We start from the raw sequence: 26,749 nt of genomic DNA on the forward strand, positions 1-26,749 counted from the left end.
AGGAACTAAGAATGTATCTGATGAATGGGGATTTGGAAGTACACATCCTCCTGGTCGAGTGACACCAGGAAATAGCCCTCTAGTTGGACGAGCACTTGCTGCAACGTGACCATCCTGAACTTTTGGGATTTGAGGAACTTGAGTTGTCACAAGTCTAGAATGGGTCTCAAACTTCCTGACTTTTTCCTTACCATATAAGTATCTCGAGTACACTCCGGAGCACTGGAGGCACTGGTTCTATCGCCCCTTTGTTTAGCATGGCTTAAACCTCCTTCAGCAGCTGTGCCAAGTGAAGTTCTTGTCACGAAACAGGAGGAATGTAAGGGCATCATTGGTCCTGCAGTTTCAAAGCGTGTCCCTGCTAAAGGACATCAAGCACCCATTTGTCTGTGGAGATCTTTCACCACTGGTCCACAAATGGAGCAGGAGGGTTGGTAAGGGGAGATGAAACCCTTTGATGACCTGGAGACCCACCCCTTAGACAATCGAAAGGATGGCCTCCTCTGCAGAAGGATGACCAAAGAACATGCTGTCTCAGTGTCAGACCTTATGGCCTGCAGTGTTTCATCTACCGCCTTCCCAGACAAGTTGCCATGTCGATAACCTTGGTCTGCACAACCGTATGGAAGTTCGTGGCCTTGAGCCAACCCTGGCAGCAGCGGGCCACACCATTAAAAGCTGGAGTCTGCAATGTCGAGGGCGACTGTGGTCGGAAGCCACCTCCCCTTCCTGGAACAGGGCTAGGGCTATGGCCTTCTCATCAGGAAGGAAGTTGAGGATGGATCCCAACCTGTACCACAACTCCCTGTCGTACCTTGACATGATGGCGAGGGCATTGGTGGACTCGATTGTTCAAACTGCTGTTTTTCTGCCATGTTCAGCCTCTTGCCCTCTTGGTCCGAAGGAACAATGGACGTAGAGGACCTCTTCCTAGTGGTGGCTGAGACCAGAGTCTGGCGAAGGCTGAGACCCGAGGCACCTAGGGGCCAAGTCCGGAACAAGGTACTACTTCAACCGGTCACGTATAGCAGGAGTGTTATTAGGGGCCTTCGTGACTGCCAAGCCATCCTCCCATATGTCATCTAACAGGTGAACCGAGGCATTTGTCTTCGTGAAGGAATCCCACCATTCCAAAAGGAAACCTTCCTTTTCCTCTGGTACCAGGTTGAATAGCTTGGCAGTCTTAAATATCATTGAGTGCAGTGAACCAATCTCCTCCGGGGAGATGGCCTGGTGGGTGCATTGACATCCAGAGGGTCCTCATCGGTGTGTGTACCTGTGGTGTCCTTGTTAGTGTTCCTCTGAACTTTTTCCTCCACCACATGGGGCATTGCCACCGGCACTGGCTGAGGAGGTAACCTGGGCCTTACGAGTTAGTACCAGCTAAGCCTAAGAAGGCCTTGGAGGGCTGCCTGCCGGAACAAGGATGGGAGCAGTGGGCAGTCACTGCTGGATTTCAGCCACCAGTGTGTGTAAGGTGGCAGCATGTCGCAGGAACCAGGCCTGAACCCCATGGAGGCCTAAACAGCTGTGAAGGCCAGCAGGCTGGTGACCACTGATGAGTCATAGGCAGAATGGGGTAGGGTTCCCCTTGGCCCTTTTCTGATTACAGTAAAACTCCTCTGGCAGGTCTTCTTCAGAACTGGTGAAGATTGCTGGAGACCTCCTGGTGGAATCCCAGAGCTGCCAGAGTGAAGAAGGGTGCAGCCTTGGTGGTATTTCTGGAGGCATTTCTCTCACCAAACCAGATCCCTTGGGGAAACAGGCGACAGTTGGAGCCTGCGCAGCAGGAAAAGGCGCTGTTGTTGATGGAACTGTCGTCTGAGCTGCTGACGGAGGCCTAAGCTGCAAGGAAACCATGGCGTTGTCAACTGGGGCGACTGTCTTGGTGGATAAAATCAACAAGGCTCGTGTTTGACTGAGTTGGCAGTCAGTGACTGGGCCTTCGACTTGCTCTTCGAAGACCTGTACTTGGCTGCTGACAGCAGCGATTTTCTCGTGGTCTGAGGCAACCCCCCTGCCTGTAGGCTAACCTTCGACGGAGCCAGTGATGGCGACCAGCCTCTCGCGCCATAATGGGTCCCGCAGCCACGGCAACCATTGACGAGGAAGGTGATGGAGCGTGTAATTTTACCTTCTTTTGAATCTTCGCCAGGGAAGCATCCTCAAAGGACCTCAACCTCATTTTACCAGAGGGAGCACGCTCTTTTCACCTGCCGCCTCTGGACAAGGCATGAATACGCCTGGAGGCTGCTTAAGAGGCCTTCCTTTCTTCGATCCACGCAAGCAGCCTCTGATAGCGGTTCTTAAATGTCTTTGTGGAGAAGGATTGGCAAATTGGAGATCCGTCTGCATCGTGGTGGGGATGAAGACAGTAATTGTACCCGAGGGGCCGATCCTCAATGAAGCTATTCAGGTGCTGTTGATAGATATGTTATTTATAATGCCCCTATACACACGTGTTTCAAGGCGCAATCAGGCAGAGAGGTGGAGGGGACAAGAGTAAACAGGACAACTATCTCACTAGGCCTAGTATCATTTAGATTGTGCAAGTGCGCTGCCAGGAAGTGCAGGGGAAGGGTATTGGGGGCAGAGGGTGCACCCAGAGCAACAGGACCCTGAGCTAACTGCAAGGAAGGGCTGGGCCTCCTAAAGGGGGTCATACCCAGGTAGTGCAAGGCAGGCCCGGTGGCAGTGCAGGAAGGCTAACGGGCAAGTGCAGTGGAACTGGACAGGGAGGGGCCTGGTGTCCTGTATGACTCTGAAGAACACCAAGCAGACAGTCAACATAGCGGTGCAGGAGGAAGGGAAAGGTTAGCATAGGAGAGGCAGAGAAGGAAAGAGGAAGGTCTTGAGGAGCTTGCAGAACTTGAGGAGATCCGGCTCAAGGTGGAGAGAGGCAGGGATGCCCTCTCTTGGGCTCATAAAGTAGTCCTCAGAAATGCATCTCTCGACTTGTATGGCTTTAGTCAAAATGTATCCAGATTAACTGCCTCAATGAAGGTGCAAAGTCTTGTATCCAAATCCAGCTTCTTGCGCTTTGAGACTCCATCTACAAAAATATGCAGGGAATTAAAATCTGTGATGTTTTTGACATTTCTCGAGCTTAAACGTAAGCAATATTTATCTCTGCAATATTTATTTAATATCAGTATGTGAACTACTTGCTTTCCTGTGAACACCCTTGTGCAACATGGGATGTAAGCATTTGATTGGCTTTGTATACAAAGCCTGTAGAAATCCACATTTGTGTGGGGTCTGGCTCATCAGCAAAAAGATCAGTTTGTGGCAAGCCATGTTTGCCTCTGTCCCATACTCAAGAAAGCATTTTGGGTGGTGGTGGTGTGAACTAGCTCGGGTTACAGCCTTCATATTTCTTTATTTGGGAGATGATATGCATTTATTTTTCATCGGTCACTTGCAATCGCTCCAGCAAACATCTTGTCTAAATTGTATATGTAAAGCGATCGTAATTTCTTTGTTTACCTTGCCAAGGAATTGGATATAGTCTGTAAACCCTGCTGGTATGTCTCTTATTTTCATTAATTATTGCATTGCTTGTACAAGATGCTATAGACACCATTGTTTGCAATCTGAGCTACACAGCCCCATTAATTAGCTTCTCCCCCTTTTCATCCTACCCCATTTTGGAATGGTGTTTACGAGGATATGGGTGAATCCTAAGTGAAGTTGTTTGGGAAATGACTGCAAACACTGAACTTGGCTGTACTAAACCACTTCTTGAGCCTTGTGGTTGTAAACTACTGAATGTCTCCTATAAAATGTAAGTGTCTGGTAGCCTGATGGAACAACTAATGGGGGAAACCCTACTTCTGCAACTTGGATGGACCACCTTGCAATATTTGCTCAAGGAAATGTTTAAACTTACCGCGATAACCAACAATACCAGAACCTAGTCCTCTGTATGTATTCATTCATTTTTAAAGCATTCAAAACCTAGAGGCATTGAGGCGCTATACAAAAGCTGCATTAATACATACAGTAGGCATAAAGAGGGCATTGTTGCTCTAGGTAAAGACCCACGTTTTTTTACTTTTTTGCAGAACGACCAATAAGATTGTTCCGCTCTCAAGTTAGGCGGTAGGGTGTTGCACCGTTGAGCTGCGGTGACCAGGAAGCTGGAGCCTCTGGCTTTGGCCATTCTGAATTTCAGTAGACAGTCGGTTTGTGTAGGCGGTTCTGGTTGGTCTGGATGCTTGGGTTCTGGAGAACCTCTGGACGAGATGGTTGGGCAGTCTTGGAGAGGCATTTGTGGGTGATGGTCTGTGTTTTGAATTTGATCTGTTCTTCAATGGACAACCAGTGTGCTGCTCTCCCTGCAGTGATGTGCTCCCGTTTGGGAATGTTCAGGGCCGAGCAGAGGGCATTGTTTTGTGATCACTTGTAGTTTGACTGTTGTGTTGGGAGGTGCCAGCAAACAGGGCTTTGCAGTAGTGTAGCCTTGCTCCTATGACTAGCCCTGCAATGGTGAGGCAGCTGTCTGAGAGAAAGGGGCTGCAGGAATGTATCAGTTTGATGGTGTGAGCAGCAGAGAAGGTGATCGCAGTGACTTGGTGTGTCAGTGTGAGAGAAGCATTCACATAGACTCCTAGCATTTTTACGGATTATGAGACTGGGATGGTGAACCCGCCTTCAGCGAATCTTCGTTTTGAGTGCAATGTTTTTTTTAATACCGATGGTAAGGCGGCTTTAGTAGCTCGGTCTTGTCATTTAGACATAGGGAGTTTGTTGCCATCCACACTTGGATGTTCTGGTAAAAAGAGATGAGCTTGTCAGAGTCTATGGTGTAGTTGCCAGATAGTGAGAGGAGGATCTGGGTGTCATTGGCACAGTTTGGGTAAGTTATGTCAATGGGGACGAGGAGGTCGAATAAGTGTTTGGTGAAATGTTGTAGAGTGTGGGGGAGACACAGGAGCCTTGGGGGATGCCGCAAGTGATGGGTGTTGGTGGAGCGCTCACGTTTTCCGCAAAAGACTCTAAAGGGTCTGTCTTTCAAAAAGGAGGCGATCCATTTAGAGGCTTCCAGGGAGAAGTTGGCGGCTGTGGAAAGGTGTACGCAGAGAATGCCATGGTCTAACAGGTCAAAGGCTGCTGATAGGTCGAGGAGGACCAGGAGGACGGATTTCCCAGAGTCTTTGATTTAGTTTAGGTTGTTTTTCAAGTCCAATAGTGCTGATTCCTTACCGTGGCTCGGGCGGAAGCTTGATTGGCGGATGCACGGGATATGGTTGGTTTCAAGGTATTGCTGTATTTGGATGTAGGCAGCCCTGTCAAGGATTTTATGGAGGAATGGGACTGTTGTGAAGGGCCGGTAGTTGGAGAGGGCTGTGGGGTCCAGTGCGGGCTTCTTTAACAGTGGAAGAACCCAGACCTCCTTGAGGCTTGATGGGGCCAGACCTTATGCGAAGGAGGTATTGGTCAACGTGGTCATGAAGAGAATCAGTGCTTTGGCGCTGTCCTTCATAAGAGAGTGACTGGGGCATGTGTCAACTGTACATCTGGTGTGCTTTAGGCCTTTCAGTATAGTGCTGACCTCTTCCTCACTGACCATCTTGAATGCAAAAGGAGGAGGTCTGGCAATGTGGATGGGTGGCAGGCGTAGTGGGCGGGTAGATTGAGGGTGCAGGTGGCAATTTTGTTTTTGCTGTAATTTAGAGTGGAGTGTGGCCATTTTCCCTAGGAGGGTGTTTTGGATTTCAATGCACCACAATTCTTCTTTGAGGTCGGGAGCAGGTGTGCTGCAGGTTTTCGAGCTCGCTTAGGATGGTGAAAATCTCTTTAGGTTTGAAGCTGGTAATTCTGGAGTTGCGTGCATGTGGTGGCTTTAGCTTGAAGGATTGCTTGCTTGTAGGTTTTCCCAGTGGTAGTGAATTTGTCTTTGAGGGTGGGGAGGGATTCTTTCTCCAAGAGGCCTCGGTGTAGCATTTAGTGGCTCAGAGCCAGAAGGTCTGGAGTAAACCTTGTATTCTGGTGCAAGGAAGGTTTAGTTTTGAGGGGCGCTAAAGGCACAATGGTTACAACTGGTAGCTGTAGTGTTTAGGCATAGAGGTTGGCCAGTAAATCTCGGTCGGTGTGCAAGGGGTGTTTTGCCTGTGAAGGGGATGATCAATGGCAGGATGGTCTCTTGTGACCTTGCACAAGCTGCATGCAAGGATGGGTGGGAGGGGGGATTGAGAAGGTGATGTGATGGTCTGTCCAAGGGCAAGGTAGGATGGAGAGGATTGAGACTTAGCAGTTTGTCGACTAGCCAGTCCAGCGTGCAGCCCTTGGAGTGTGTGGGAGATGTGATGTGTTGGTGAAAACCCAAAGTGTCGATGGTGTCTGCAACAGAGGTTGCTTTGGTGCAATTTGTATCATAAAAGCCTATGTTGAGGTCTCCTAACAGGATGATTCTGGAGGTTTGTTTGGTGTTCGAGGAAGGCAGGTGTGTGATGTCTTCTTCGAAAGAGAGAAGTGGGCCAGGGGGGCGATAAATGAGGTGCAGGGTGATGGTGTTGGTGTGGGAGATTTGGAGTTTGATGGGTAGGATGTTATAGTTTTTTGTCTGTGCTCAGTCGAGTTTCCTGATGGTAAGAGTGTCTCTGGTTATCAGTGCGACTCCTCCGCCGCCTGTGTCTAGTCTGTCACAGCATACAATAGGGTAGGCGGAGGGGATGTCAATTGAGAGGGAGGGGCCTGATGTGGCTTTGAGCCAGGTTTCTGTAACTGCTAGTAGGTTTAGGTACTCTTAAGTCCCGTCCCCTTTTCCTCCATACTGCATGGGCGTCCCTTGCGAGGGACAGGAGACGGAACCTTTTTCACCAGAAAACCCCCTCTTCCCTTTTACATTTAGAGGCGCGGCCCTGGCAGTATGCGCTGCCCTGACTGCACCCTCCGGCGCCACAGCTCAGTTCCCTTTTCCGCTGTAACGGGAAGGGGCCGAATTCACCAGCACTCCTGGGTTTGGCTTCGGCCATGTAATTCCACACTTGGATACTTCTTCTGTCTTTTTTTGTCTTTTTATCATTCAGGAACTCGGTCCTCAGGCGGCCCACTCCTCCCTGGCGCATGTCGACTTCCACAGGGTTCAGCAGATGTCCATCCTGTGACGGGCTCTTCCCGACTAAAGACCCCAACGCCCTCTGTCTTGGCCCTGACCACGGCTGGCAAGCTTGTACCGCGTGAAACGTGCTTTCCTCGAGGTCTTTGAAGAACAGAGTGGCCAGGTGGAGGGAGCTCTTCCACAGATTGCCTCCAGAGAACCTAAAAGACTTCGTCTATCATCAATCCAAGCCCAAAGTAGGGCCGCTCTTTTCCAGTGCACCCCTCAAGGGAGACTACTTCCCAAGGACTCGCCTGCACAGGATGGACAGTCCAGGTCCTCGTACCAGCACAAGTACCAAGTCTGTGTCAGCTACCGGCCGAGGGTTCTACCCATCATCCCGGTGATGGTGCGGAGGGACCGGAAGGTCCTTTTACCGGGTCTTCACACGAGGGGCGACGCCCTAGTACCGGCATCATGTCCGAGGGAGTGTCTTTACACAGTTCTACCGGCAGATCCGCCGAGGGCGTACTGCCTACTGGGCCTAGGCATGAGGAACTGGGTAGGCCCAATGATCTACACTCAGAGTCCATGAGAGGGCTGGCCCAGTGAGCCGAGCAACACGACGCAGGCACGTGGAAGGCAGCTCGACAAAATGGCCACCACACCAGAAAATCCAGACATCCGGCCGACGCCCCTTCAGGGAAGGCAGGCGGAGAACAGGGATCCTCCGCCTGCCTTCCCTGAAGGGGCGTCGGCCGGATGTCTGGATTTTCTGGTGTGTCGAGGTGGGACTGGTGTCAACCAGGTATGTGGCCTACAGCTTATCCTTCCTTTGCGCAAGGCAGGTTGCCACTGTGTCCATATGGGCAGGGCACGCAACGGCTCCAGCAGCCGCCCGCTACCCTATCAATATCGCCTACCACCAATCCAGCCTGTGAGGACGGGTTCTTTGAAAAGTTCCTCGGGCTCATGAAATTTCCACAGATGGGGGTCATCCTCAGGGATGCCATCAAGGACTTGCTCCCTCCAATTGTCCCGCTGGTGCCTCAGGCCCCAGTACAGGATCCTCCGGTCTCTGTTCAGCCTCAGCAGCATGCTCCGGCCCCCCAGGTGAGTGTACAGGTGGTTCTGCACCAGCCTTCGCTGCAGCCTCTGGCTCCGGTCTCCATACCGCAGCCCGGCTCAGGTCCCCATACCGCAGCCTCCGGCTCCTAGCACTCGCCCTACGGTACTGGATCTGCAGGTGGACACAGATGATGATGATGAGGAGGAGGACCCCAACACGCCGTCTTCAGCCAAAGCCTTCCACAAACGTCTGGTACGGCTGGCAGAGTACTTGGGCCTTCGTCAGCCCGAGGTCGAGCAACCAACAGAGGGGGTCCTTGCAGAAGTCCACATGCTACGCCCTGTTGCCAGAACAGGGATCCCAGTGCAGAAGGACGTAGTTGGATTGGCCAAGAAGTGTTGGCTCAAGCCCCACTCAGCCTAGCCAGTGAATAAACACCTGAACGCCAAGTACAGGCAGACGGAGGGTGATCGGCCCATCTTCAGCCACACTCCTCGGTGACTGCTGTGGCATCCCTGTACTCCAAGCCTCAGTCGTCCTCAGCCTCCTCATCTGCGACGCTGCTAGGCAAGTAGGAGAAGATCTTGGAGGTGTATGGGAAGAAGCTGTATTCCAATGCGTCCTTGCACCTGCGTCAAGCCAATGCGGATGCCATGCTGGCAGCCGTTAATCAGAGGCTCTGGTGGGAAATTGCAGATTTCCTCCCAGAGCTTCCGGCTCAGAGCCAATCACGATTCGAGGCGAGATTGGTGGAGGCCAAGATCGTGGCGCAGGACGTCATGGAGTTCTCCGTGGCCCACATTGACACCTCTGGCCGTGCCATCTGTATTGCCACGGACATGAGAAGAATGGCCTGGCTCCGTGCTAAGAAATTCAAACCAGATGTCCAGGAACGCATAGTGGATCTTCCGTTCGAAGGGGGTGACCGATTCCACAACGGACGAGGAGCAGGATAAAAAGAACAAACGGCTCTCAACCGGCCAAGTCTTTATCCATTCTTACAAAGACCACGCCCAAACCGTACACCCAGTCACAGCAAGGCTCTGAGAAGGGGCGCACATGCACAGGTTTGCGCGGCTTCCAAGAGCAGAGGCCCAGGCAGCCTGACTGTTCGCCATCCCAGCATCGGCGCAAACAACAAAAGGGGGGGGAATGGCTTTTTCCCGTCACCCTCTCCTCCGCAGCAGCCTCAGATGGAAAGAAGGCATGACGCGTCCCTCCGGGTCCATGTGTCTCCATGCACATTTTTGGCACCAGACTTTTGTGGACCCCTGGATCCTCTCTGTAGTCTCCACAGGGTACTGCCTGTCTATCCCAGCCTCTCCTCCCTCCTCTCCTCCACTCCCACAGGTTGGGACAGCAACTCTTTTGGCGGAGATCCGGTCGCGCGTCGAGAGCCAGGCAGTGGAGGAAGTCCCAGCCTCCCAGCGAGGCTTGGGCTTTTACTCCAGGATTTTTGCCATTCAGAAAAAAAACAGGCGAGCCTGAGAGTTGTGCTGGACCTTTCCACCCTCAACCTCTACCTACCTCTACAAAGATTCTAGATGGTTACGCCAGCCTTGATAGCGAAGACATTGTGCAAGGGAGACTGGATGTGCTCCCTGGATCTGAAGGACGTGTACCTACACGTCCCGATCTGGCAGCCTCATTGTTCCTTTCTACTATGGGCTACCATTTCCAATACAAGGTGCTCCCTTTGGACCTCAACTTAGCTCCCAGGGTCTTTACCAGGCTGATGAACACAGTGGCAGCCCTCCTCAGGTCGCAAGGCCACCACGTTTACCGTTCCTGGACGACTGGCTTGTCAGGGCTACATCTCCGGAAGCAGTGCACCATACCTCCCACGCTCTTATGAACACACTGCACGAGCTGGGTTTTTCATTTGCTGGGCCTCATTTGGGACACATGCTCCGAGAACGTTTTTCCCTCAGAGGACAAGATCTCGACACTCAAGAGAGCCGTGGCACACTTCCTCAGCCGACACCTACTGGGTCTTATGGCAGCAGTCCTCTTGGCCGACCCCCACACGAGACTCGAGATGAGGAGGATACAGCTGCACTTTGCAGCATCCTTGAACCAGGAAGGGGGCCATCAGTTAGAGATGATCAATGTTCCTCCATCTCTTCACCCAGACCTCACATGGTGGTCTGGGGACTGCAACCTCAGGATGGGCAAGCCTTTCTGGCAACCTACACCACAGACTCCTCTCTCGAGGGTTGGCGGGGGGGCACCCTGGACGACCACTACATCCTGGACCCGGCAGGAGCAGGTGTACCACATCAATTGGCTGGAATTGAAGGCCATCTAGCTGGCACTCGGTACCTTTCTTCCGGTCATCGAGGGCAAGGTCGTCCTCATTCAGGCAGTCAACCCGACCAGTATGTTCTATATCAACAAGCAGAGAGGTACAGGATCTCTCCCCCTCCAGTCAGTCAGCATGTGGGAATGGGCCCTGGAGACAACATCTTCCTCACAGTGGTCCACCTGCCAGGGGAATCCAACCTGGAGGCAGACAGGCTCAGCAGACTAGGAGCGGACAACTACGAGTGGCAGTTGAACGACCTAGTGCTGCAGGACATCTTTCACAAATGGGGCCACCCCCAGGTGGACCTCTTTGCCTCCTGGGGCAACAAGAAGTGCCAACTGTTTGCCTCCTGGCAGGGTCGGGACCCGGGCTCCCTGGGCGATGCCTTTCAGATCAGGTGGGATGGAATGGCAGCATACGCCTTTCCACCCACTCCCTTGATTCACAGGTTGATATGCAAGATTAAGGAGTCTCGCCTCCCCAGCATCATCCTGATAGCTCCATGGTGGCCAGCCAGGCCATGGTTTTTGGAGCTGCTCAGCCCCTGGGAGAGGCCTCCAATTCGCCTGCCGACGGGCCCAGCACAGCTTCTGGCGCAGCAGGGGGGCAGGGTCGTCCACCACGCACCAGGGAAATTGGCCCTCACACCGTGGTTCCTGAGCAGGTCACACTAGGACATCTCAGCCTCTCTAAAGCTAATCTAGAGACCATACTGGGTGCCAGGAGCAAATCTACCAGGGCCCAGTATAAGAGCAAACGGACCATGTTCTGAAACTGGGCGGACGCTAAGGGCATTAACCCTCTGGCATTTTCCTGGACGGCGTGCTCTTTTTCGGTGCAAATCGCCCATTCAGCGTGCAGGTGGACACTTGCTGTACTTACCTGGCAGCCATTGGGGCTTACAGAAACTCAGAGGAGGAGAGCTTTTCCTCCTCCAACCCGATTGTCAAGAAATGTTTGATGGGTCTCGGCAGGCTTTATCCACCCTTCAAGAAGCCACACCCCATGTCGGACCTCAACATAGTTCTGGGTGCCCTGGCGCACAAACCATTCGAACCAATGGCGTCCGCAGACATCAGGCTGGTCACCATTAAGACGGCCTCGTTAGTCGGCCTCACCCCTGCTCGCAGAATCAGCAAAAGCCAGGCGCTGGTCCCCTCAGAGCCATACACTACGTTTCACAAGGTCAAGGTAGTCCTACTGACGCACCCAACGTTCCTTCCTAAGGTGCCTTCCGCATTCCATCTGAACGAGGAAATTGTGCTGCTCATGGTTTTTTGCTCAGCCCAAAGACTAGGTGCAGAGAGTTCTGCCTCGACGTCGGGCGTGCACTGAAATTCTACTTGGAAAGGACAAAGAGCTTCCGCAAGTCGGACGCTCTATTAATCACCTTTGGAGGTTCAAGACCGGGGTATCGGGTATCCAAGGCCTCCATAGCCCGGTGGATGGTCTCTGCCATCAAAGAAGCCTACGAGGGACAGCATAAGCCACCCCGGGACAGCATAAGCCACCCCCGTGCAACATGCAGGCCCATGCGGTCAGAGCCAAGGCAACTGCCATTGCTTTCCAGCGGCATGTCCGCTGGCAAGTTTTAAGCAGGGCGGCCACATGGGCCACCCCTTCGGCTTTCTGCAAGCACTACTGTTTGGATGCCAGCTCTAGATCAGATGCGGCTTTCGGACAGGTGTTTCTTAGGAACCTGTTTGCTTAAGGAGGGTCTCTTCTCCACCCTGGGGCTACATTCAGTTGTAATCGCACATGCAGTATGGAGGAAAGTGGACTAAGAGTATGTTAGTCACTATGGTGAGTAATTTATAATTTGTTGGACAGGATGAGCTTGTGGATGTCCAGGGGGTGGGGTTGGGCTTGGATGGAGCTCGGCTAACTTTAGGCGTTGGGGGGGGGGGGGGGGGGGTTGGGTTGATGGCAGGGGTGCCGTTGATGGCAGTGGGCAGGTGCCAGGCCAGGCTGCGCAGTAGAGGGGCTGCTGTGTGAGGTGGTCTTGCAGGACAGCGGAGGGGCTGCTGTGCGCTGGGATGGTCATTGAGCCAGGTTTTGTGGATGCAGTGTGCTTGGGTTTTTTGTAAGAGTGGGGTGATAAGGAGGTTTTGTGTTTCAAAGCAGAGGGAATGCTGTTGAGCCATAGTAGTGTTTTAGGCATATGCGGGGCAGCTCTTCTGTTAATGCAGGTAGGCTTTTTGTACTTTGCAGTGGAAGGGGGAGTGCGGCAGCTGAGGCTGGCGTTGCGACATGAGGTGGGTCGAGGTATGGTGTTAGAGATGTTGGTGTGGGCCAGAGAGCTGACAGTGGGGGTGAATGGGGAGGCTTTTGCAAGGAGGCATTAAATGTTAGCACAGGCAAAAACGGAGTGCAACTGTACACAATCGGGTGTTGGAGAATGTACCTTGGCGGTGGTAAGGGTGCCTTTTTAGCCCAGACAGGCCCACACAAGTGAGGCCCTTGAGAGTTGCCCTTTTGGAGGGGACCACTGGATTCGCCTGCCAGCTCAGATGTAATCCACTTTTCAAAGCGGGCTACAGGCAGTGTGATGGCGTACATTGAGGAAACCTCTGATTTATTATTATTCCTGCAACATATATGGCAGATTGAAGGCTACACAAACATTTTGAAGACCATTGATGCATGGCTTTCATATGTACCCCCATTGAAGAAAGTTTGAGACCATTTTTTCTTCAAAACGAGTGAAGTTGAACCATATTTACATTTTTATGAGGGGAATGTTTGCTTCTGGGCAAACAAGTGCACAAAACAGGGAAAGAAGCCAGGCATTTCCTACTACATGAACTATCGTGATTTGGAAACGTTCAGCATATCAAAGCAACCCTGGACTATGATGATCAAACAGATATTTTTTTAATCCTTTGTTTTACATCTCTTATAATTGTGTTTGGTGGCATAAGACACCTAATCCCTAAACCATTGGTACTGTAAATGTTAAAAAAGAAAAAAGAGAAAGGGGAGTTTGGGAGCAATGTATGGTATTGGCACAGCAACCTACCGATGCTTGGCTATGAAATGGCCGAAGCACCAGATGGGCCTTCACCCTCTTTCTCACGTCTGCCGGCCTGCTGCTGTTGCCAGGGAGCCGTTTGTGCTACCGAAGTAAAAGCAAAATTACTGCATTTAAGTACATGCCTGTTTGTTTTTCATTTGTATGCACCAATGCTTTTTTTTTTTTTTTAAATCCTTTGGGCCTATGTTTAAAGTCCGCAGGGTTCTCTGTTTTGGAACCAAAGCTGCAGCCATTTGCAGCAAACGTGCTCTTCTCATTGAGAAGACACCCTGAGGGAAGTATTGAAGGGGGGGTGGGGAGCCACGCGGCATAGCCTTGCCCTACACACCACAGCCTTCCCCTTCTCTCCATGGCCAGCTTTACTCCCTCTGCCTCACACCACCCTCTGGATGCTCCCTCCCACCCCTCTCCTTTTGTACTTTGTGGTCAGACTCAGCAGCTCCCACTCCCTTCCCTCTTGCTGTCCGCTTTTCCTTTTCCCGCCTCTCCCCCACTGCATTCCCTCTCTTCCTACCCCACCTCTTTTCGATCGTTCACATGCATGCCTCATTCCGTTCTTCCCTTGCCTCTGTTTTGTATTGGTCTCATCTCCCTCCTTCTTCGTCTCCCCGCCCGCCCCCTGCCGCTTTCTCCCCTGTCGTACCTGTATACATTCTGCTCTCACCCTTTCTGCCCATCGCGCATTTTCATACAGGTGGAGTCTTAGGGTCTGGCACATCAGGTGGGCTGATTTTCATCTGCCCGGCACTTCCTAGTTCAAGATGGCGACACTCAGACGATGCAGCAGTCGGGCAACACTGCTGTGTGATTGGATCTTTAGGGTTTAGTACAACGGGTGCCGACCCTCGCTTCACTTCTTATTGTCAACCAGGCTCTAATGCAGCATAGACGGGCATGACTATTTGCCCAATATCACAAACTAATTACATCCTCCAATGCCTCCGGTTAAAGAAGCTGATTAATATAATGTGCATTTAATTTGTAATAGGAAAAGGATTACTGAGATTACAGTGACGGGAGGCCATGGAGGTAGGCCTTATGGAATGAAACAAGCTGTCACAGTGGCTTTTTTGCTGGTTGCTCCTTCATCACAGCTCCCTGTGCATGGTTCACAAGTAAAGCGGCGTTGGAACAGCTTGTCAACTGAGCAGATGGATGCCTAAGCACATTATTGCTAGTGCTTATGGGTTTTACTCCTACATTCCGTTCCCTTTCCTCCATCCTGTATGAGCGTCTCTCCCCAGGGACCGAACAGAATCTCTCTTCCACCAGAAATATATTTACCTTTTAACTGCACTTGCGCGCAGCCCTTAACCCCACCCTTCAGCGGAACACGACAGTCCACTTTTCTGCATCGATGGGGAACGGACAGCTCCACCAGCGCTCCTGGGTGAGGCATTGAGCCTAGTAATTCCACATGCTTTCCCCGGAATCTTATTTTTTCTTTTTCTTATACAGATTTGGGAACACCGTCCACCGGTGTCCTAGTTTGTCCACGGCGCATGTTGTCCTCGACCGGCTTTATCAGGTGACTGTTGTGCAACTGTTCCTTCCCTACAGCATCCCCACACACTCTGTCTCCGATGCCTTAGTGAGCACCATAGTTGGGGCGGATACTCCGCCTACGACTCTCACGCCAAGGTCACTTAAACACCAACTAGGGCGTTGGAGGGAACTGTTCAACAGGACTCCTCCTCAGAGCATCAAGGACTACGTCCGGAGAAAAACAAAGAAGGTATTTGCGTTCTTTTCCAAAGCACCCCGCAGAGGCGACTCCTTCCTGGGGAAGCCCAGCGGAGGGGTTAGTCGGGCCCTCGCACCGGCTCTGGGAGAATGGAGGCTCACGCAGCTACCAGCCTCACGGCCAAGGGATCCAAGGGCCCTACCGGTCCCGCAGCCGAGGGGCCTTTACTACCACTGGGACTCTTCCAGAGTGGCCTCACTCTGATACCGGGTCATTACCCAAGGGGACGCCTTTACACACAGTCCGCATTACTGGCAGGCCGAGGGCGCACACCTTACCGGTTGTACACCTGAGGTGCAGGGTGGGGCAGAGCCGGTGCAGTGAGGCATACAGGCCGAGCCCGGGAGCATGCCAGCTACAGAGCCACGTCCTCAAGGTGCAGGCAAAATGGCAGTGGCTTGAGACAAAATACCTGCCGCTCCCAATCAGCAAAGGTGGGAAGCCTTGCAGGCAGGCGCGGATGTCCACCAGCCCGGCGATCAGCACAGGAGAAGTTTTGCTGCTATTACAGACTCGGATACCACGTACCTGGACCACGTCGTACCCCAACAACTAAGGTTCCAGGTACAGTGACCCCATGTACGGGCAAGGGCTGGGGAGGCTGCTGGCATATTCGCCCCTGCACACTGTGCAGGATGGTGCACAGCCAGCCTGTGAGGACATGTTTTTTGAAAAAGTCATGTCCCTCATGAAGTCCCCACCAATGGGCTTAATTCTCAGGGGCATTATGAAGGACACTTTGGCCCCAGCTTCACAGGCGCAACCCACTACAAAACAGGACATGCTCCCTCCTCTGGCTCCACCTCTGCAGCAGCCCATTCCTGAAGCTCCAGCAGCCCCAGTGCAGGTGCAAACCCCCTCCATGGATGAGCCTGAAAAGGTGACTGGCGCCACCCGCCCAGGGGCAGAGGACCAGCAGGACACAGACGAGGAGGAGCAGGACACTACCTCCTCGGCAAAAGCTTTCCATGACAGGATTGCCGGCCTGTGGGAATATCTGGGTATCTCGCAGCCCCAGAAGTAGCTCCCCAAAGCAGAGTTCTGGTGGAGGTCCTGAATATCAGGGCGTAGGCGAGGTCTGGCATCCCCCTACAGAAGGATGTGGAGGCTTTGGCCAAAAAGGGCTGGCTCAAGTCCCACTCCCCGCAACGTGTCAACAAAAAACTGGGTGCTAGAGTCCGACAAGCCGAGAGGGACAGCATACTCCTCTCTACGCACCTGCAACCTCTCAGTTATTGCTGCAGCATCCATGTATGCCAAGCCCCAGGCTTCCTCGTCTAGGACTGCCACGGCAGCCCTCTTGAACAAGGAAGAAAATACTCTCAAATCATACGGCAAGAATGTCTACTCAAATGCCGGGCTGCACCTCAGGCAGGCTAACACATCCGCCATCCTCGCTGTGGCTAATCAACACGTGTGGAGGGAAATCGGACTTTCTGCCTGACATCCTTAAGGACAAGCAAGCCTCATTCAAAGCTGGCCTAGCTGAGGCGAAACTCGTGGCTCAGGACATTAAGGCTTCTGTAGGCCACATCGACACGGCTAACGGACCAATCTATCTGGCAACAGACATGAGGTGCACGTCCTGGCTACAAGCTAGCAGGTTCAACACGGATGTGCAGGATAGAATCCTCGACCTTCCGTTTGAGGGGGGCAGGGTGATGTCTTCCACTCCTCAACTGATGAGAAGAGCAGCTCTCAGACAGCAAAGTTGCTGGCCATTCTTACCAAATCAGCAGCTAAACCTTTCTCACAGACACTGGTCCTCATTACGAGCCCGGCGGTAGCTGTGCCGGAAAAACAGGCAGGCTGCCGCCGTACCAGTAATACCATTCCGCTTCCGTGATTGCCGGAATCACTGTGGCATTACAACCCCAGTGACCCGGTAATTATGGAGGAGGAATTCAGTAAAACCCCATTCCCATGTGGTCCCATAGGACTCCATGGGGAGGGGGACTATGGAAACACTGGTTTCGTCTATGACAGCCAGTGTTTCCATGTCCGCCTGCAGGTGGGTGGTGTTACTTCCTCCAGGTCAGATCTGGCAGGAGTGACACCTCCCGCCTGCAGGACTCTGAATCAGCTGGTCCGGAAACTTCAGTGGCAACGGATTAACCGTCACCTTTGTTTCCGGACCGGCTGACTTGTAATGAGGCCCACAGTCCCGCTCGGACAAGGGGCGATCATTTGGCGGCTTCTGCGGGTTCCCAGACCACAAAGCTCCAGGTCTCCCAGTCAGCACAGGAGGAAACGCCACAAAGCATCAAATAAGGGGTTCTTCCAGCCCCCCTCCTCTTCATCAGCCTCTGACCAGAAGAAACAATGACGATTCATTTCAGGTCCACAGCACCCCATTTGGGGGCAGGCTGGCCCTGCACAGTCAGGCTTGGCGTGCGAAGTTCGCAGACACTCGGTTGTGTCCTGGGCTTCCAGCTATCTCTTCCTTCGCCCCCTCGAGTTCTGCCCTCCCCCGTCCCACAGATCGGCCCACCATCACTCCTATCGGAGATTCGCTCCCTTGTAGAGAGCAAAGCGGTGGAGCAGGTCCCCCTGCACCCCCCCCAGCAGGGGCAGGGCTTTTACCCCCACATCTTTGCTATCCAGAAGAACCAGGCGGGCCTGCGAGTGGTGTTGGATCTGTATTCCCTGAATCTTTTCCTATCCCTGCAGACGTTCAAGATGGTAATGCCAGTGCTCATTGCCGAGACACTGTGTGGGGTAGACTGAATGTGTTTCCTGGACCTGAAGTTCGCATATCTCCAAGTTCCTATTGTGCAGCCTCACCAGGCCTTCTTGAGGTTCTGAGTCACGGATCTGCATTTCCAGTACAAGGCTCTGCCCTTGGGTTAAATTCAGCTCCAAGAGTCTTCACGAGGCTCATGAAGTCAGAGGAGCTGCACGTCTATCCGTACCTCGACTGGCTAGTCAGGGATTCTTTTCCAAAGCAGGTTTGAGACTTGGCGTACTGGCTCATCTCCAACCTATTTGACCTGTGGTTTTCGATCAACTACCATGAGTCTCAGCTCACCCCTACACAGACGCTAGGGTTTCTGGGCCTGTTGTGGGACACGCAGCAGCATATGGTTTTCCCCACGGGGGACAAGGTGACAGCAATTTGGTCTGCAGTCTCGTATTTTCACAGCAGGCCAATCACCACAGCCTGGTGGCATCAACACCTTATCTGCATATTAGCAGCGTGTCTCCTGGCAATCCCATACACCAGGCACCGCATGAGGAGGCTCCAGTTGCATTTCATTCTTTGGATCAGGAATCGGGCCATCAGGGGGCCTCGGTGTCCATTCCACAACATCTGGACCACAACCTCAGATGGTGGCAACAGGAGGAGAACATTCTGCGGGGCAGACCGTTCCGTCCACTCCACTCCACCCCGCCACCCCCAACCTCAATAGAGTACACCATTACCACAGATTCCTCACTCCATGGGTGGGGAGCTACCCTGGAAACGCACTCGGTGCATGGGCTCTGGACCTCGACGGACAGGCAGAATCACATCAACTGGCTGGAACTTATGGCTATTCACTGACCATCAGGGGCAGGACGGTGTGCATCCAGACAGACAACACCACCTGCATGTACTATATCACAAACGGGGGGGGGCACCAGATCCCTGCAACTGTGTGTGTTGACCCTGGACATCTGGGAATGGGCTATCAGCCAGGAAGTGTGGCACTTAGCAGTCCACCTTCGGGGAGATTACAACCTAGAAGCAGACCAGTTTAGTCGCCTGGCCGCCGACAATTACGAGTGGCAGCTGAATGGGAGAGTACTCCAGGAAGTGTTCAGCAGATGGGGTCACCCAACAACAGACCTGTTTTGCGACAGTACACAACCGAATGTGTCAGCAATTCGCATCCTGGGGAGAAAGGGGATGCACCTCTCTAGGAGACTCACTCCAGAGACCCTGTAACGGGATGTGGGCAGATGCTGGTTCACAAGGTGGTGAGCAAGATCAGTAACTCCACTTCGGCGTTGCCACGCAAGACCCCCACTCCCTTCAACTGCTTACAGCGCATTTATGTTCATTGTTGTATGGATTTAGTTTCTTGTGGCAACTTATTCGGGGGGCACTCCCATTGTGCCTCCAGAGGTCAGTGACCATTGGTGTTCCTCTTGGTGTTCCTTTCTCGGGTTCCTGCTTTCGGCGCTATTAAGTTATAAAATGCCTAATTAGTTACGCCTTTTCGTTTTTTTTTTTCGGTGAATGTGTATTTAAGGAAAGATCCACAAAATGAAACGCATGCGAACAAGTTGTAGTGCCGCGTTAGCTTATACTGAAGTTAGCCGAGGTCACGCTCCAGGTGAACTTGTTGTTTGAGTAGGCCTGTGGTCTTCCAAATTTTTGGTCTGGGCCCCCCGTGCACAATGTGGGCAGGCCAAACCCCCCCACACTACCCAAAATGCCAAATAGACAGTAAGTCCAAATGAACTATAGTGTGCCGTCTTCACACCCTGCTCCCAGTATAGACCCTAGGCGCCCCCACCTGCTCCCATTACAGTCTCTGGGCTCCATCATCCAACTCCTAGCCACAGACCCTGGGCTCTCCCCACCCTGCTCCCACCATAATCCCTGGTCTATTCCCATCCTACTCCCACCACTATCACGTGGCTCCTCCCTCCTGTTCCCACCACAGTCCCTGGAACCCATACCCTCCCCGCCCCCCCGCACCCTGCTCCCAGCACAGTTCTAAGGCCAGCGTTGGCTGGTGAATTTTTTTAAGTGGAGGGGCATAAATATTTCCCCCAGATATGCCATAGCGACCGAACGTTAAGGGAGCCTGAACCAATCAATCAATCAAGGAGAGTTTGGGGGGTGGGAGGTTCTCCCCCTGTGAAGTTTTTTTTAAAATAGTGGGTTAAAATGCTGCAGGTTAAAGCTTTGAAAAGAATGTCAGCCAGAGAATAAAAAAACACAGAAAAAAGGAAGCCCTGAATATGTTTGATCAAGCATTTAAAGATGGGTATCCTGTAGAAAGACCCATCACAGATGCAAATCCCTTAGCTTGATCATGTGCATTTTAAATATCACAATTAACTGTCATGGTTTAACAGAACATGTAAGATCCAATGCCTGGTAGTGTTGAGAGCTACAATACTGTATGTTGTGGACATTATACTATATGCTAAATCTGGTCTTCAGCATGCAATGAAAATTGTGTGTAATGGTACCATTTACCTGCATACGGCTATCATTAAACTACATTGCTGTATGTCTAGAAATTCAGTGTAATGATGACAGATTCCAGTCTAGATTCTAGACTCCCCCATTGCAATTAAAAAAAAATAAAATGTAAAAAAGTTTAAAATTCAGACTGTCGGTGTGCAACCCTCTGGACATGAGTCCCGAGCCCCCCAGGGGTTTGCGCTCCACAGTTTGAATACCACTGGAGTAGTCTTTAAAGTCAATACTTGCAGCGTCAAAGCAAATGATTCGTAACAAGCCGCTGTTTCACGAAGTGTATGCGCAGCGAGAGGAATCGCAAGAACTTTTACCCATAGTACGCAGTCCTCCATACTATATTGGCACCCTTTGCTCTCGCTGCACCACGTTCTGGTAAAACTTGGTTTCATTTATAATGTGCCTAATGCCCATACTAGTGAGTCTTAAAACGGAGCAGTGTGAGCTACAATTACATTTCCATTACAAAGGGTTCACTTAGTTGAGATGCACTTCACTTGGGATATGAATAGTGCGATGGGAGTTTTGCTCAGCGTTGCAATTTGTAGTGCTTGTGTGTTTGCTCAACGCACGGAGTGAGGGACTCTGTGCAATTATGTAGTTTGGCGGAGTGCAGTTTAAATTTCTCGAATAGGTGCTGGAGTATGAAGAATGCATTTAACGAGGTTCGGGGCTGAACTTGGCTGGGAATACTTTACGGTGGAGCAGCACTTCAGTAGTCGGGGCAATAGTTTTGGCGTTTACTGTTCTTTGCATTTTGCATTTATAGGCACCAGGGTGCAAGGACGAGAGTGCAAAGTTTTAAAGGAGAATGCAATAAGAGGTGTGCAAGAGAATGAGAAGGAAGGAGATTAGTGCAAGGGAGGAAATTGAGAGGGGTGCTATGGGTGATGAGCAAGAGGAAATATAAGCAAGAAAGGTTGAATCTGAATCATGAGCACTTTTCCCCTTACTGCATGTTGTACCAAATAATCACTACTTTATTTTATTTCTATAGCGCTAGAGACAGAGACCTTAGGCATGAGAGCACTAGGACAAGACAAATAGCGACATTTAAGCAGGACCTTTAATCAGGAAGAAGATATCTGTGAAGAAACTCATTCGAATAAGAGGGTCTTCAGCTAGCTTTTGAAGTTTGAGAGGCTGGAGCATAGCCTCACTTTTGACAATTTAGACTTGGGTGTCTGGAGCAGGCCTGTGTTATTGTATCACGGACCCCATCTAACCGGAAGCCATTTGAGGTGTGCCACCAGGGCTCGTACCATATAAGCGGGCGTGTGTGATGCTCAAGGTGTGGAACATAACTCTTTGCTATGGGCAGCCAATGCAGTGATCTTCGTGCTGTCAATATGTGATCAATTTTACAAAGACCTACTACGACCCTCACTGCATTGTTTTGGACCACTTGGAGACAATTGATTTCTGCTTTTCCTACTCCTAGGAGGATACTGGCACAGTAATCCAAGCGACTTCCAATAATTGCCCTTGCCAGCGTGGTGCAGTTTGAGACATCAAGAAAGGGTCTAATATGTAACAGACGTTTGATGTAGTGGGATGAGTTTGCTACCAGGCTGCTGATGTGAGCCCTCATTGAGAGTTCTTAATCGAAGCGGACTCCCAGAGTTTTTACTTTCTTAAGGGTTGGAAGAAGACAGTCAGCGACTTGAAGGGACGAGTAAGATTTGTCCAGCTGGTGCAACTTTGCGCCTGTGCCCAAGATAATTATCTCAGTTTTGGAGTTATTTAGGGCTTATCCTCTGAGCAGCATCCAATGATGTATTTTACTGTAGGTGGCGTTGATAACTTCAGTGTCTTTGGCGTACTCGCCTGATAAGGGAAATAGGCACGGAGCATCATCCGCATAGTTTGCATAGCACGTTCCTTCGGCATCCAGTAGGTCAAACAGCATGAGCATGAAGATATTGAAGAAGGTGGGGGATAGGCAGGATCCCTGAGGTACTCCACAGTTTAGAGCAACACCTTGCGACATTGCCTCCTAGGGGAAAATCTTGGCCGTTCGATCGATCGGAATGAAAGCGCCCAGCTGACTGCTTCCTTAGAAAAGGAGGCTCTTTCAAGTAGTCTACTGGACAAGATGGAATAATCCACTGGGTTGAAGGCTGCTATGATATCCAGGAGCATCAGTAATGAAGCCTTCCCTTTGGCCATAGATTGTAGGATATTTGTCTCAAGGTCGAGCAGAATGGACACGGTACTCTGCGCACTTCGAAATCCTGACTGTTTCGGCCTAGTATGCTATTAGTGACCAGGAATGCCTGAATCTGCTCATGCGTAGTTTTATCCAGGATTTTCAGAAGGAAAGGGGAGTTAGTAATTGGGCGATAGTTTCCCGCTATGTCTGGGTCCAAAGAGTGCTTCTTTAGAAGAGGGGTGACCCAGGCTTGCTTGACATCAAGGGGAACTGACATTTCCCTGAAAGATGCATTGACACACTTAGTAATCCAAGCAGTAAGTACTTGAGCACAGATTTTGACTATTTTGGCCGGGCAGATGTCACCTCTACAGCTACTTAGTTTGATTTTATTTAATAAACCAAGCATCTTGGCTACGGTCACCTCTGAGAAGAAGGAAGCTGGTGGTGTACGCCCTGTGGTGAGCTTGGGCTGTGATAACAGATGTTGACACTTTGATTAACCTAGATTTAATGCCCTCCTTAATCAAGGAGATCTTGCGCCCCATGGCCTTTTCAATTCGAGTACACCAGTCTACATCTTTCAAGACCTGTGGCATTGATGCGACAAGGATCTTCAACTTCTTTCAAAGATTTTAAAGAGTTCCCTTGTGTCCAATGCCTCTTAATCCTGTTTTCATAGGAGTGCTTTTTAGCTAAGCTAATGGCGTCCTTGTGCACGTTAGTTGCCTGACTGTAGCTGGACTTATGATATGATTGGTTATTTATAACGCGCTTAATACCCAGAGGTTCTAAGCGCGGACCCGGGGTTCGAACTTGTGGTACTCGTGTCGTCTTGTTTCTAAGGCGAGCACGTTGCGCCTGAGCTATCCTTCCGAGACATCATTTGTGGGCAGTTTTAATTGACACTTTTTCAGAGCCTTCGTTTTCTGAAGTTTCAGTTTTTGTATTTGTGGTGTTTACCAGCTTTTGGATAGAAAGCACTTCTCTGGTCTAAGCTTCTGGGGAGCAAAGCTGTTCACGGCTTTACACAGCTCACTATAGGCAGCTGTTAAGTCTCCTACTGACTTATATTGGGCTAGGTAGTTGAGGTATGGGGCAAAAAGAGGGACAAGTGCCTCCGGAGTGAGCTTGCAAAGATTGCGACAGAGAACTCTCCTATGATTGTCTTAAAAGTGGGGGTTAGGGGGATGTCGAAGTTTATGAAATCATGATCTGACCAAAGACATGATTTCACTTCCATCTTTCCAAGCTTAATATCGTGCGACACAACCCAATCCAGTGTTCTTCCACCAGAGTGGGTAGGTTGTAATACGTGTTGCGTAAACTCCAGATTTTCCAGCACATTCATGGTTGCTTTAAATAAGAGGTCGGAGGAGTTGGATTATTTTATATTTGCATTTAAGAGTAGAGAAGATGGGTTCGCATAAATTAGCTACAAAGACCGGAATAGCCATGGGCGGACGATATAAAATGAAAAGGTTTAGTGTAGCATTGGGATTTAGTTCAATCTTTACCAAATAGGGTTTCACAGTTGGGTATTTCTCCCCCTCTCTACTATCTAGGATCAAATTCGAATTACTTCTCATCCTCTTGCTCACCCGAGTCACTTATTGCATCCTCCTTTAAAACTTTGCACCCTCCTCCTTATAAATGTAAAATGCAAATAACCTCAGCAATGGCCAAAACTATTGGCATTGCCAATGCTTGTTAAAGTTGGGGATTCATCATAAAAACAGACAAAGGTACTATTAAGCCAATTTTTAGTTGTGAACTACTTTGGATTTTTTTTTTAATTCTAATAGCTTCATTCATTTTATAAGCATATGTGGCTGTTTTCATCAGTTTAAGAAGACCATTTAATTTGATGTTCTCACACTAGCTTTTACAAGCTTCAGTCCCATTTAAGGGGCACTAAGGTCACAGTGCCTCCCGGGGTTAGAGGGAGCTGCGCAATGGATCCCATGGAGGACCCCAGGATCTGCATTTGCTTCCAAACATGGTGGGCCAAGTGTACCGCCAAGACCCTTCCACCCAAAACCAAATACACTGAGAGAAACACTGCCTCCTGCAGGTAAGGCTCGAATAGGAGCAGCAGAAATACTATAACACCGTTTGTTATATTGTGAACAAGCGCATTTCGAGCTAGCTCGCACGCCTGAAGTATTGGGCATTAGGAAGACTGAAGAACACAAGCACCCTTGAATATGCGAGCCCCGCGTGCGCGCACACACAGAAGGCATATTAAGGGCAGCCGCCATGTCTGACGTAAAAATGAGGTTGTATTTAAGCCCTTAGCCCACCACATCATATTGCTTCGTAAGCACGAGAAGGCGAATACCCCCAATCACATGAGGGGAATGAGAAAGGAAGGTTTGGAGAAATGAACCCTGGCCAATCAGAAACCTCCCAACTAAATGGAACGATCCAGCAAATCTGTTTTCTAAGGCTTATGTATGCAAAATCTGTGTCGCTATTGGCTGCCGAGCACTCTGACAGGACTTCTCAAGACAGAGCTCAGATCAAGTAGCCTAACTAAAACCATACAAGGCTCGTGGCATTCATTACCAGAATGGACCTGCACACACGTTCTTCTAATGTGTGGCCACTTGGACCACAAAGCCAGAGAAGGCAGGAGAAGAAAGCACTGAGGGGGAGACAGGCGGGAGTAGGTTAATAATCAGGGGACAGAACATATCTTCCTCTTACTGCAAACAGACCATGTCCCATCTATAAAAACGAATCCCATTACCCGAAAGGAATGCAGGAGCAGCAAGTGTGGCTCTACCTAGGCTCGAGCTAGCACGCCATCTCTGGCCCAGTGTGCCTCAGTACGTGGGGCTGATCGTATAATTTGCTACACTGTTGGTCACGTTATTCCTGAATGTACACACCTGACAAGGCCAGCAGTTTTCGTGGAAATCCCCAAAACTTTAAGTGTTTTTTCTGAGCAGAATCCTATTCTCTGTTCGTTTCTTACAAAGCAGTTAAAGCGTGCCTGCAACTTTGCTAGAACAGTTTTGCTAATCATGTGTGCCTGCTAAGATGTAATTCAGCAAGCCACCTAACTTGGATTCGTCTCTGGGGGAGGTGTGGTTGCAAGTGATCAAGAATGCCGATACAGAGCTGTCGTCGTGAATTATTTGTGGGATTTACCAATTATATAACCACATTGCGTTTACAAATGTGCTGAATACTTCTAGATGTAGCAGTTACTTTCCGATTTTGTTTACAGTATTAGCGCCACATGTTTATTCATCATTGAGCTTCACCGCGTTCCATTTTTCATAGAAGTTACTGTTTCAGCTTTAATACTGTGCAGGTTCTCAAGTAGAACCCACGTGTGGTCATTCTGTAGGTGGTTTCATATAATGCTGTAGGGAATACCGACTGGTTCAAAGTGTCCAGGAGTAGCTGACTTGGTTTTCTCGTGCCAGGGGTAAATCAGGCTTACTCCCAGGAATTTGCTTGTTAATCAGTCAGTGTCTCTCTAGGAGACTTTCTTTCGTCGCTACCTTTTAAATCTTTCTGAATTGTCCTCACAGGTTTTCATGTGGAGACGTAGGGAAATTAACCGCTGCTGAACAAATTAGGCAGTTTGGAATCAAATGGTTTTCTGGAGTGATATAATTGGAAGCCTAACCAATTTCACAGTGAAGTATTTTGGTTTGGCGTTTATAATAATTTGTGATTAGAAATGTGCGACTTGTCCTCCTTGCATAGAAGCACTGGAACCTGACGTCCTGCATATTTTTCAGTATGGCAGAATCATTTACTTTTCTTGGAAGCAAGGTTGCTCCTCAACAGTATGCTTTAACAAGCAGAATCATAGTTTAATAAAATACCTTCCCGAACCTGCTTTCAAGAAAACTGTTAGGCTGCGTCTAGCCGTTGCCTTGTCCCTTCCCTGGTGGGGTAAAAGGTGCTGTAGTAGGGGTACACATTTCAAGTTGCAAACTACTTGTTAGGCATAAAGTTATTTGCCCCCTCAATTATGCACCTTCTCTAGGATAGGCCCAAATCAACACATTGGATTTAGAAGAGTAAGAACATGGCGTTTTCTGCTGTGATCTGTTTTAGGTGTGGATGCCTTTGAATGATCCGTTCAGCGATTCACTATTGTTGTGCATTGCCATAATGAACACCTCTCTTATGCCCGGAATTGTTTCAAACCCAAGCTGCTAACCATGCAGATTTGCAGCGATT

The 26,749-nt window shown here is 50.4% G+C and overlaps 1 protein-coding gene across 4 annotated transcripts in view; it reads left to right on the plus strand.

Moving 5' to 3' along the window:
- PPP3CA (protein phosphatase 3 catalytic subunit alpha) overlaps positions 1-26,749 on the plus strand; it is a 1,568,629-nt gene that overhangs the window by 1,416,873 nt on the left and 125,007 nt on the right. The gene's annotated exons all lie outside the window — the stretch shown is intronic.

This window comes from Ambystoma mexicanum, chromosome 6q (genome assembly GCF_040938575.1).
Source record: "Ambystoma mexicanum isolate Mex_15411 chromosome 6q, UKY_AmexF1_1, whole genome shotgun sequence".
Taxonomy (NCBI): domain Eukaryota; kingdom Metazoa; phylum Chordata; class Amphibia; order Caudata; family Ambystomatidae; genus Ambystoma; species Ambystoma mexicanum.